Source organism: Lissotriton vulgaris, chromosome 3_1, assembly GCF_964263255.1.
Source record: "Lissotriton vulgaris chromosome 3_1, aLisVul1.2, whole genome shotgun sequence".
Taxonomy (NCBI): domain Eukaryota; kingdom Metazoa; phylum Chordata; class Amphibia; order Caudata; family Salamandridae; genus Lissotriton; species Lissotriton vulgaris.
Genome location: NC_141689.1, coordinates 1,529,551,983 through 1,529,564,943, shown reverse-complemented (window position 1 = coordinate 1,529,564,943; position 12,961 = coordinate 1,529,551,983). Strand labels below are relative to the sequence as shown.

General features: G+C 47.4%; 1 protein-coding gene across 2 annotated transcripts in view; it reads right to left on the bottom strand.

Annotated features, from left to right (window-relative positions):
* PAPSS1 (3'-phosphoadenosine 5'-phosphosulfate synthase 1) overlaps positions 1 to 12,961 on the bottom strand; it is a 322,558-nt gene that overhangs the window by 133,659 nt on the left and 175,938 nt on the right. The gene's annotated exons all lie outside the window — the stretch shown is intronic.

The following is a 12,961-nucleotide window of genomic DNA, read 5'->3' as shown; positions in this document are numbered from 1 at the left end:
GCAAACAAAAAGTCTGTACTTAGCATCTGTGTCGCTCAATCTATGCATTTAACCTTTCGTTTGCAGAATCTAATTTGTAATTAGACTTCAAGGTATGTCTTGTTGATGTGTTTTTTTTTTCAAACATTCACTGTGCTGTCCGGCTACCTCTTAACCCCTTCGATGCGGGTGACAAAGCCAGCTTGTCATGGGCGTTACCTGCGCTGCGCGCATGACGAGCTGGCTTTGTCACGTAACGCGGGATTTTTGAAATTCCAGCGCGCAGCGGGAAAATCCGCTAGTGCGCATGCGGTTATAAAACATTCAGTAAAGGAAACAAAAACAACAAAATCAATATCTTAAAACGCAGTACCACCACCACCCCCAAGAATGATCTGCAAGCAAGTACAGTTTCAGTCTGAATGAAGCGATACCACCAATTCATCTTGCTCATCATCACCCCTAACACCGCACAGTTTGATGTGCCTTGAAGCATGTGTGCACTGTTTGTGCACAGGAGAGCTGGTACTCCGAGCTCACCATGTTAAACAGCTGCTGCTAGGAAGTAATGGAAAAGCCCACTCCTAGCTGCATGCCTCTGTTGTTTGCAATGCGACATTCAACCGATGCCCCATCTTCTACAGACGTTTTACCTCCTAAGAGTCGGACTCACTGTCTTACATCCTCCCAATCACCGATACTCCCCAAGAAAATTATGTCAGCTGCTAGATAATGTTTGATAGGGTGAGTGACAATCAAAAGCTTCTTCAAACTGCAGAAATTCAGTTTTAATAGGAGGGATAAGAATCAGATGATTTCTTGTACTGAATTTGTATCAATCAAGATTGGTCAAGGAGCCTCCAGCGCGCTTTATGAAACAATATTAATTGATGGTTTTCACACTGTGGTACCAGACAGGTTTTATTTTTCTGATTTTTTTTTATGTATTGCTACCACTGCAATAAGTGGTGCTGAAGTGAGGCAGCGCTGGTGCTGAGCTGGGGCTGCGCTGTTGGTGGTGCTGTGGGGATGTTGAGGGCTGCCGAGGAGATGCTGCGTGGTGCTGAATAAATCTTTGGAGGTGCTGAGCGATGCTGGGTTGGTGCTGAGTCATACTGAGGTGCTGAGGAAGGGATGCGCCAGTGATGGTGCACGGATGCGGAGGTGGTGCTTTCCTGATGCAGAGATGGTGCTGAGCGATGCTAAGTCATGCTGTGGTTGTGGTGGTGCTGCACTGGTGTTCAGGAGGTGCTGAGTGATGCAGAGTTGGTGCTGTCCTGCGCTGATGTTGCACTGATGCTGCATTGCAGATGTGTTGATGCTGAAGCGGTGCTGTGCACCAATGTGGAGGTGGTGCTGTGTTGATGCTCAGATGGTGATGTGCTGATTTTGAGGTGGGGCAGCGCTGGTGATGCACTGATGAGGAGGTGGTGCAGAGTTGATGCGGATGCTGAGATGGTGCTGTTCTGATGCTGTGGTGGTGCTCAGATGATGCTAAGTGATACTGAGATGGTGCTGAGTCATGCTCCGAGGAGGTGCTGAGTCATGCTGAGGTGGCGCTGCTGAAGTGGTGGTGCTGCACTGGTGCCGATTGAAGCTAAGTTGGTGATGATGCTGAGGTGGTGCTGCACTGGCGCAGAATTCATGCTTAGGTGAGGTTGCGCTGATACGGAGACTGGGTACGCTAGTGATGAGGGGGGCTGCACTGGTGGTGGTGCACTGATGTGGAGTTAGTGCTGATGCTGAGATGGTGCTGTGCTCGTCTGAGATGGTGCTGTGCAGGAGCTTACAGGGTGCTGCACTGGCAGTGGTGCAATGATGAGGAGGTGGTGCTGCGCTGATGAGGTGGTGCTGTGCTGATGCTGAGGTGGCGATTCTGTGCTGGTGCTGAGTTGGTGCTGCACTTGTGTGAAGGTGGTGGTGTACTTGTGCGGAGGTGGTGGTGTACTTGTGCGGAGGTGGTGGTGTACTTGCGCGGAGGTGGTGGTGAGTGATATTGAGGTGGTGCTGTTTGATGCGGAGTGATGCTTTGGTCGTGCTCAGGAGATGCTGTGCTGGTGCTCAGGTGGCGCTGAGCTTCTGCTGAAATGGTGCAGGGCTGGTGCTCTGGTGGGGCTGCGCTGGTGCAGATTTATTGCTTGTTGGACAGGCCCCAGAAGGGGGCTCGCTCCCTCCCCGCATGACAGAACCAGGACACCGACTCTCCAGAAGCCACCCTCAGAAGCCACCCGTAACCCGTCCCACACGGGACGCCTAGCCCCGAACATCTTCATATCACCGGCCTGGGCATCCACCAGCACCATTGCCCGGGCTCAGCCGCCATCTTGGACACTGCACCACGAGGCCACGTGGCCTCAGCTCGACCCTAACCCTGGGCCTGGCCAGGCCCCGACATCCCGGCACCACCACCCACCCAGGAGGTGAACGGACCACTTGGCAGGTCAATGGGAGAGAGGAGTGTCGATGGCTCTCCCCCGCCAGGTGCCGATCGCCCCCAGCCTCCCCGGGCGCTGGCTCCACCCCCCTGCTGGGTGTCTGGACTCCCTCATCCCGGTCCTCCGACCTCCAAGTGCGAGGGTCCGGACATCAAAGGGCGCCAGACCTATAACTGGGGCAGCTCCAGAGCAGGAAGGCAGTTGTATCCAGGAGTCGAGAGACACAGTGAAGAACTCATCCTTGAGCCCTGCCTTGTGAACTGTCGTCCTGCCCGCTGGCGCTGCCGCGGCCCTCTGCAACCTTCATCCTCGTCGGGACCTGCTGGCGCTGCCGCGGCTCGTTGTAACTACCATCTTCGTCGGGACCTGCTGGCGCTGCCGCGGACCGTTGCCACCTTCGATCTCCTAGGGACCTGCTGGCGCTGCCGCGGCCCGTCCTCCTACAACGCCGAGCTCGAGGATTGCGAGCTACCCATCATCTCATCGCAACTACCAGATTGGTAACAAGACTGTCCCGCTACCCCCTTTTCCCTTCCCAGAGACTAGAATCGAGGGGACCCCTGAGTCCTGACCTCCTTGTATCATTCTACCGTACTTCAAGATTGCTTATAAAGAACGTTAAATCTTATCTTTGTGTGGTGTCCATCTGTGGGGGGGAAGTTACTTGTCTGTACGATCGCTGGAGACGGCTCTCCCCGGAGACCTCTCCTCTTGTCCTCGGCCGACCCTCCAGGTCCCGTCTAGCATTGCTGTGCTGAGGTGGTGCTGTGGTGGTGTGCTGGTGTTGAGTGATGTGCTGGTGCTGCTGAGTGATGCTATGCTGATGCTGTCCGGATGCTGTGCTGCTGCACTGATGCTGAGGTAGTTCTGCAATGGTACTGAGGTGGTGCTACACTGGGGCAGGGAGGTGCTGTGCTGGTGTGGAGGTGGTGCTGCACTGGGGCCGAGATAGTGCTGTGTTTAGGGCTGCAATACTACCAGGTGCTGCTGAGTGAAGTGGTGCTGTGCGATGCTACGTTGGTGCTGTGGTGGTATTGCACTGTCTACTTGCAGGAGATATTGTTAGGTAACCTTACATTATATGCAGTGCTTGTAGAGCATGAGGAGGCATCCTTTGATATTGGTTTGATTTCACAAGCGTGCAACTTAAAACTGCTTCCATTTGCCTAAAAAAGAGCAATAACAGCACATTCACCTCTTTAATCGTATCCAAATAATCACGCTGCCAAAAGCCTTAAATCGGTCATTTTCTTAAACTACCTTTCCATTAAGTAAGTATATTATTTAAGGTTTGGACATTTGAGCTAATGATCCCAAAAATGTTACAGGAAGAAAAACAATATAGCCTTCGGCTGAAAAAACACTTCGTAAACCAAAGAGTAGAAAACAAGATAAGGACATGATTTGCAGCCCTCGGCTGAGCGCAAAGCCAGCCAAGCAAAGGCGAAGGAAAAAGTATGCGTCAAAACCCAAGATATATGGCAGATACTGAAGTGATCCCTCTAACAGGGCCTGTAATTCGAAAGGCACATGAAGGAACAAATGACAATGGATGGGCATGCCGAAAGCCCTTACAGTAGATACAGCATGGAGAGAAAGAGAAAAAGAGAAAAAGAGAGAGAAAGAGAGAGAGAGAGAAAGAGAGAAAGAGAGAAAGAGAGAAAGAGAGAAAGAGAGAAAGAGAGAAAGAGAGAAAGAGAGAAAGAGAGAAAGAGAGAAAAAGAGAGAGAGAATGCACTGACTAGGCGAGACCTAAAAAGGGTAAAACCCCTCACTATGATGGGCCTCTGTCCAGATGATCAGGGTAGACCAATTCTTTGGGGCAGACAAGGGGGGCTTGGATCACGATTGACAATTGCCCCTAATATAGACGATTCTAGATTTTTTCAAGATGCTAAGGGGGAAGGATTTTATCCACGAATCCCCACTCACTGTTCGTGGATAGGAGATTTTAATTGTACCCTTCCGGTCTATTGGACAGATCTAAATTGATGGCAGGTGGGACATCGCTGGCTTCCAGACACTTTGACACGATAGTACAGGAACATAAATTTAGACATTTGGAGGCAGCACTAGCCCTAGAAGAGGGAAGGCACATTTCACTTTGTGGTTCACCATTCTGTTCTAGGCTCGAATTCTGGCACATATTCAGACCATTTTCCAGTTCTTTCGAGTCTGAATCTTTCTGGCCTGGGGGTGAATGGTGAGCACAGCCAGCTGCACACTAAAGGCGCCACTAGATCAAATATTTTCCATGGAATTGCAAGCAAGCACTGTTGAATACTTTCAGATAAACCTTAGTTCTATCAGCAGTGTGGTTGTGGTACCGGAGGCCTTAAAGTCTACTATACTATATAGTGGAGAAGTGTGGCTCACTGGTTAGAAGCGGCAGACCCTGAAGTAGAGATCAGGCCCGGGACCAGGGTTCAATTCCCGCCTCGGCGGGTCTTGGGCTCAATGTCCACAGACTCGATAATTCTCGCCTCGGCGCCTACTCTAATCATGGGTCCCACGCTGCAACTCTGGACAATAGCTTGCTTAATCTCCACAACGGCCCCAACACTGGGATGCCTGGCTTCACCTTGGGGGTGCCCAGGAGTGGCATCTCACAGGGAGAGCCAGGAAGGGTTCCACAGCGTTACACAGCGCCGGGACGCCCCGTTGCTGGGGCAGCTGTGCGCTTTACAAGTATACTACATTTACATTTTACATTTACATTTACATTTACATTGCATGTGTATTGCTAAACACAATGGAACTCTGAAATCACTACGCAGGCCTGTGACTCGGTTAGAACATGAGCGCCAGACATTGGAGGGGTCCCCGACTCGCTGTTCAGGATCAGGTACAGGTACAGGTACAAATTAGAGACAAGATAACTGAATATTCTGAGGTGGGGAAAGGGAGTGTGGATTTTGTGGTAAATATGCTCGTGTCCAGGCACAAGGGGTGGGAGAATGCCCCGGAAGATCACTGGAGGGTCTGATTAGGCAGCCATGGACCGCTAATCTAATCATCAAGATTGCAGATAGATCTAGTGACTTACCCTGGCTCCATCACATAATATTCAGACCTTTCCCACATAAAGTTCTACTCTGCACAGGGACACCACCCACCTCCTCAACAGTCGGGTACCTGAATGATACTGCACTCGTTGTATAAAGTAAGCTCAAAGTCAAATCCAGATGCAATCCTTCTCTTTGGATCAAATGAAAGAATAAGCAGGCTCCCAACTGGTTTAAGACGAGCTCCCACCGAATTTTATCAACACTTCTGAAACATATCAGCACCCCACCTTTTGGCATTATTCGAGGAGTCTTGAGAACATGGCATCCCCACCCCCCTCCATGTGCGAGGCGATAGTTATGATGTTACTTAAACCGGGAAAAACAGCACTCTATTGTGAATCAAATAGCCCAATGCCACTTTTTAACCACAATGCCAAGATCTTAGTCAAACTAATAGCAAATCGCTTGAATTTACTAGTGCCTGAGCTGGCACGGTCGGATCAATCTGGATTTGTGTTGGACTGCTCAAAATGTATTTATCCTTTTTGCTTTTAACCAGGACTAAAGTCTAGACGTGGATGCAGTTGTAGTGTTTTTGGATGCCTCCAAGGCATTTCACTCCCTGGTCTGGGAATATCTTTTTACCATATTGACCAAAATGGGTTTACCACAAACATTCATAGATAGGATCATACTTTTTTTACTCCTCTCCCACTGCGAGAATTTGCATAAATAATTGCCCATTATCCCCTAATGGCACCTTACGAGGTACAAGACACTGACAGCCAAATTCAGACAATACTACTCAGATCATGATCTCCGATACATTAGAAAGCATATCCTAATTTCATTACCAGCAGAAGATATGACATTGTACCTTAGGGACCCTAGGAGTGCCTAAATCCACTATTTAGGGCATTATCTGGATCACCGTTTACTGGAATAAATCACAAATAGTCTCCCTCACGGAGAGTACAACCCGATACATCCAGGACTCCTCACTGCGGTGGTGCTCGGGTTCCATCAAATACCTTGGCATGATTTAAATCATACCATGGATACTATTATGAAAGAGAATGAAGGCCAGACTATACATAAAATGACAGAGGAGGTAACTCAATGGATGCTCCTTCCCTTGTCGATGGCTGGGCGGATAAGCTTTATTAAAATGGGACTACTCCCTACATAATGATTCCCGTTTATTCACATTCCCTTGCCACTAACTAAATCATTTTTCCACCTGGTTCGCACACAAAAGGTCAAACTGGCGAGGGCAGGTAAATATCCCAGAATCAGGTAGGAAACTCTTGCACTGCCATTTAATCTTGTTTTTTTCGAAGCACCTGGTCCAGAGCATTATTATCTTTGTGTCCACCCACTTCAGTATCTACCACATCTTGCAGTGGAGAGGGATATGGCTCATCTGAGCACTGAATGTCCAGATAGGAACCACTATTCCACATTACTCCCTCAGCATGGAAACACCGATATGCACCGCCAAGGCATGGAGTGAAATTGGTAAACTAATTAGACTACAGATTTTATACTCCCAGTCTCTACCACTTCATCGCCCCCCCCGACCCTCACTACCTGTGACATATGTTAAATGTTAAATGTCGTATACTTGTAAAGCGCACAGCTGCCCCAGTAAAGGGGCGTCCCGGCGCTGTATACCGCTGGGGAACCCGTCCTGGCTTTCCCTGTGGGATGGTCCCTACTGGGAATCCCCAAGGTGGAACCAGGCATCCCCGGCATTGATGGGGTTGTTGTGGAGATTAGGCAAGCTAATGCCCAGAGTTGCCGAGTGGGACCCCAGGTTAGAGTAGGCACCGAGGCGAGAATTGTCGAGTCCGCTGACCCTGGTCCACGACCCTTCCGCGTCGGGAATTGAACCCTGGTCCCGGGCCGACTTCTGCTCCCGGGTCTGCCGCCTCTAACCAGTGAGCCACACCACATATGAGCCAAGGGCAATCTCTCAGCTACTCAACCGGGAGCAGTCTCTGTGAAAACAAACACATTATATCACTGGTCTCCTTTACAGAGAATACTCCATGTAGACCCCTGCATTCTTTTTTATTACAGACTTGGAGGACTCTGAAAGATGCTCCCATACGTTTCCTGGAGAAACCTATAATTTGTCATGGGTTCGAAAAGCTGTTTTACAGCAAATCACTACTACACAACTCAACTCCACATTGTACCAGGAAGCACTGTAAGAGGCCCGGGCGCATGCAGTGTTAAGTTAGGAGGATGAACTAGGACTAGATAGATCTAATAGGATGTGAATGTTCTGTAATACGCAGAGGGGCATGATTTCACAAAGTAGCAGGCTGCGCTTTATCCATTACAAATTGCTAAACAGGGCATATTGCACCCCCAAAATGATGCACAGGATAGCCTGCAGGAGAACTGTTTGTGCTAGTTGTCATCAACTTGGGTCAGACTTTACACATCTTCATGGGCATGTGCTGGCATCCAGGAGTACTGGAATGAGGCCATAGCTACCCTAACTACTATGATTGGATGGGATGTACCAGGCGGCCCAAGTATCCCTGCATTGGGTTTGGCAGATACCTGCCACATAAGGACGCTATACTGCTCATGCATTGTTGCTGGCAAAGACTTCAAGCTTGCTGCTGGGGTAGAGGGAGATGCTCAATATATAACAAGTGGATAGACTACTTTGCCTCTTGTAATGAGCAAATGGAGCTCTGCGCACAACTCATGCCACCCACTTTCCAATGCAGAGGTATCTGAAACCACTCAGAGACTTCCTGCTTGCCTATACTACATAGGATACGGTAGGGATCGAACTCAACCACCTAATGTAATTGTTATATGTTAGAAACTGGATTCCTGGTTGACTGGGATGTCAGCCCTTATCAAGCAGCAACCACAATGATAGGGGATAAGATACAAGGAAACCCCAAATAAACCTGTGCTCAACCACCTGGTAGCTTGGCACAGAGTAGTCAGGCTTAACTTCGAGGCAATACATAAAGTATGTGTGCAACATTTAAAATAGTGAAAATATCACACAATTGGGATCCCACGTTAGAAATATAGAGTTCAATGTAATAAATAAAAAGACCAAAACAACAAAAATTCAGTCAGTAGACTGCCAGCTGTGGATTTCTGGTTGCGCCGGATCGGGACTAAGTCACTAGTTCAGGCCGGCAGTGATAGCGCACGGGTCGGATACAGAGACCCAGTTAGGCCAGCTTAAAGTACCTTAAAAGCCAGGTTGCTGAGTGTTGCAAGGATCCGCGTAGAAGAAGCGGCGCAAGGTTGTTGGAAGCATGTTATGTACCGGAGGCTTCAGATCAAGAGGCCAGCCAGCAGTTCTTTCAGAGCAGGAGTTCAGTGGAGTGGCAGCCCTTTCAGCAGAGTATCCACAGGTCCAGAAGTGTACTGATGTGGTGGTGTCTGAGGTCCTTCTTTTATACACAGTTGTGCCTTTGAAGTGGGGAGAACCTCCTAGATGCATGCCTTTGAAGTGCACAGATGCCCTGCCTTCCCTGCCTTCCCTGCCTCCAGACTAACTTCATGGTGTATGCAGCACTGTGTGCAGACAAGCTTATTCAGGTGTAATGAGGTTGGACCCGCTCCTCCCTCCCATCCTGCCAGTGATGGCCCATTCAGTCACACTTAGGCTCCCATTGTGTGTGTTGAAGTACAGGAGGATACAGGCGGCTCCTCCGCTATGGAGGAGGAGCATCGCCCCACTGCTTTCTCGCAGTGTGGGAAGCTGAAACATAAAATGGTAATAACTTTAAGTTATTATCATTTTATGTTTGCTTTGCTGGCGGCCAGGTGGGTGGGGCTGATCTGCTTAAGGAGCAGGGATAGGGGAGGACTGGTTTTTCCACTCCTGAGTGCGCAAAGACTGTTTGGTTGTACGTCACACGTCAATGCTGCAATGCAGCGTTGTGATTGGCTTAGGGGAGGGAGCCTGGCTGCAGGCTTTCTTTTCCTGTCTGAGACAGAAGAGTAGGAGGAAAGACAACGTCTGACTCAGCAGAAAGGTAATTTTTTTAAATATTTTATTTGGACACCCTAACCCCTCCCCCCGCACCCACCCGCAAGCCATACCGGCTGCTACTGGGAGGACAACAAATAGCCTAACAGCTAACTACACCGTCATGTGACCAAAGAGGCTACATGTACCAAATGGCTAAGGCAAGAAAATGCCAACTTTCTACAAGCTTTTTTGCCAGGTCGAAATGGCAAGTTAAAACTGCACATACAGGCTCTGCAATTGCAGGCCTGAAACATGTTTGAAGGGCTACTTAAGTGGGTGGCACAATCAGTGCTGCAGGCCCTAGAAGCATTTAATTTACAGGCCATGGGCACACGTTGTGGGACTTATAAGTAAATTAAATATACCAATTGGGTATATGCCAATGTTGCCATGTTTTAGGAAAAGAGCCCAAGCACTTTAGTACTGTTACCGGTGGTAAAGTGTGCAGTGTCCGGAGGCTAGCAAAAATGAAGTCAGCAGGCAAAAGTTAGGGGGAAACCCCACCAAGGATACCAGGTCTAACAATTTATGTCCGAGTACTCTTGGTTGAAGAATACATATGCCAATGCATGAACTGACAATAAATGATTGGTTCTCAAGGTCCGCTTGATTTGTAAATGTAAAAAAAAAAAAATGCTCTCGGTCAGCACAACGTCAGTATGTCATACCTACTTCTGTACATGTATAGTATATCTTGCGCATGTATATGTCCAACAGCCTTCCTTTATATGTTCAATAACAAAAATCCTAATAACCTGTGTATAGTGGCTTTGTCTCAAAACCAGTTTACCATAAAGTTGCATTGATTTTTTTTTATTACATATGGTGCAAGCAAACGCTATAAAGAGCCTAACAAAATAACAATTTCAGTGAGGTTTACTTATGCGATACATTTTGCAATCAACCGTTAACCAAGGAAAAAAACAATGCTTTATTGACCGCTTCGTAATTATGTGGTTTATCAAAAAGAATGTTCTTCATCACTACAAGTCTGATTTCAAGTCTTATGAAAGACTGTTTTCAAACATTTCCTAAATTCACTGGGTCACTGTGCACATTCCTGCTTTACCCATGACAAATCCCAGACACCACTCACTCATCATACTAAAAAGAATTGCACATAATTGGTTAAGACCACCGTGTGTTTGTTATCATCTCAGCCGGCCTTAAATAATCAATTTACAAATAAAAGCAGGAGGTAGCTGAATCTCCCAGCACGCCCCACACAATGCAGCATGGTAATTACTTTCACAAGGGCTCCACCTTCACCCCAAACAGAGGTCATCAGCGTCTAAGAATATCTTTTGACCAAAGGGAATTGACAATTTATTTCTCCTGAGCGAAATACTAGAGGTCAACTCAAACTGAGCAAAAAGTAAGGGCCTCACACTAAGACTGAGTTTGGTAAAAGTGGTCACAATTTGCTTATCAAATTTTACTGAATGTATTCGTATTTTGCAAACCGACCTATGTACTAATAGGTTGGTTCACAACTACTGAATCACAGTGGGTTTCAATTCCAAACAGGGCCGGACTGAGAACCAAAACCGGCCTTGGCAAAGTGCTCGGCCGGCCCCCTGGGGGTGCTACCAAGCTCTTTGGTGGGGCCGGTTTTCAGCCGATTTTGTTACAGGGGCGCTTTTGCAGCTATGCTGCAAAAACGGCCCTGTAACAAAAACGGCCCCCCAGGGGCCCAAAACCGGCCCCCACCCTTGCGGCGCACCGGGGGATTGCCCAGTGCCCGCAACGGCCATTCCGGGCCTGATTCCAAATACATCATGAATATTAATGAAGTAGGTCACAAATTGCAGCCACTATAATTTACTGCCATCACAGGGAAGACGGCTTGCTGGCGTCAGCAGATCACCAGCAGTGTGATAGCTTTTAAATAAAGCTTAATTTATTTTAATTTTTTTTAACATGCAGACCGTTTTTTTCTTTTGAGGACCCCTTCCCGTTTGTGAATGGGTTACCACATCCTTTGTGTAGTCGATATGATATTACTGTTTTGCAACCGGATTTCAGTTGTAAACCATTCACACATATATGCCATAATAAATCCGTATTGGGAAGGGTCACCCTAAACATGGCATTCCAAAGTACCGATTTGGGATTGTTTTGTAAACCAATTCAAGGATTCTGGAAACTTTTCTGAATCGTTATATGGACATAGTACATTTGAAAAAGGATTTTAGGTTTAGCAAACCTTCTGATTTACCAAATCAGAGAGTTTGAAAACGCTAAAACCCTTTGTACAAGAAGCCCTAGGTGTGGTAATTGCACAGTCGCAATTTGTGTATTTACTGCAGCTGTAATAATTAAGTTTTAAATAATGCACCATTCCACATTTCAAACCTAAGAATGGGGAACAATGTGCTAATTGCATGTGGTTTGCCAGTTCTGAGGTGCGGAAACCCGAAATGTGTAAAGATTGGCCTGCACGACTTGTACAGGCTCTTACACGGTGCACACTGCGATTGCAAAACTCAGTGCCGCATGCACTTTGCAAAGGAATTGTAATCCAGATCTGGTGTAAATTGGATTTGCACTCTAAATGAAACTTTTGACCTACTTGCAAGTTTTAATAGTGTGCCGCTCTCCGTCAGGCATATAATTATTAACGGAGTACAGCGAAAAGAGGTGAATGCAGAGGAGGCTGTTCGAAAGGCCTTGAAGGGCTGCACAGTGAAGAAAAGGGGAATAACGCCACAATGTGCTGGTTTTCAGTTGTCGCACTACCTGTTAAATCCTTCCAACCTAATGCACTGCAGCTTTGAAAGTAAAAGGAAGACTGGGGACTTCAACCACTAGATACTGGTCTGTATAAGTGTTGAAAATGTATCCACCTATTTAGTTAGCACTGTGCTAGTCGCAGGTGGTATACCTGCATATTTATCTGCTGGGCAAATGAGCTCATAACTTAATATACAAGTGGCTCAATTACAAGCTCATTTGCCCCTTAAAAAAAAATCCCAACAATGCTGAAATTAAAGTACCAATTTAGAGGACCACCTGGAGCAGACATTCAGCAGTAGAAGGCACCTATAGCTCAAACCTAGCCAAAAAGCAGCAAGGCACTCTATATGGTCAAACCATAAGCATAAAGCCAAAGGGTGATAGGAGAGGTAGTTGGTTTGTGGATGGTTAATGCAATGTGATGTAGTGTTCTTTAAAGAGGTGAGTCTTCAACATTTCCCTAAATTGGGGCAGTGTTGGGACAGTCCTGATGGATATAGGGATGCTGTTCCAGATCCTGGGGGCATAAAGTGAAAAAGGCCTACAGGCCTTGCTTATTTTCTTCTTAATACTCCTTAGTTTGCATTATGGTGGTGGCTTAGCTGGTGGTGTACTAAAATCCACTGTACATAGTGAGCTTGTCTGGAAGTTAAGCAGGGAGCTGGTTGTGATGGCTTTTACAAGCAGCTGGATTTGAAGATGGTGTGGGCTGGCCCGGGGGTCCAATGGAGTTCCATCAGTATGGGGGTGGTGTGATCATATTTCTTTAGGCCTCTGGATGA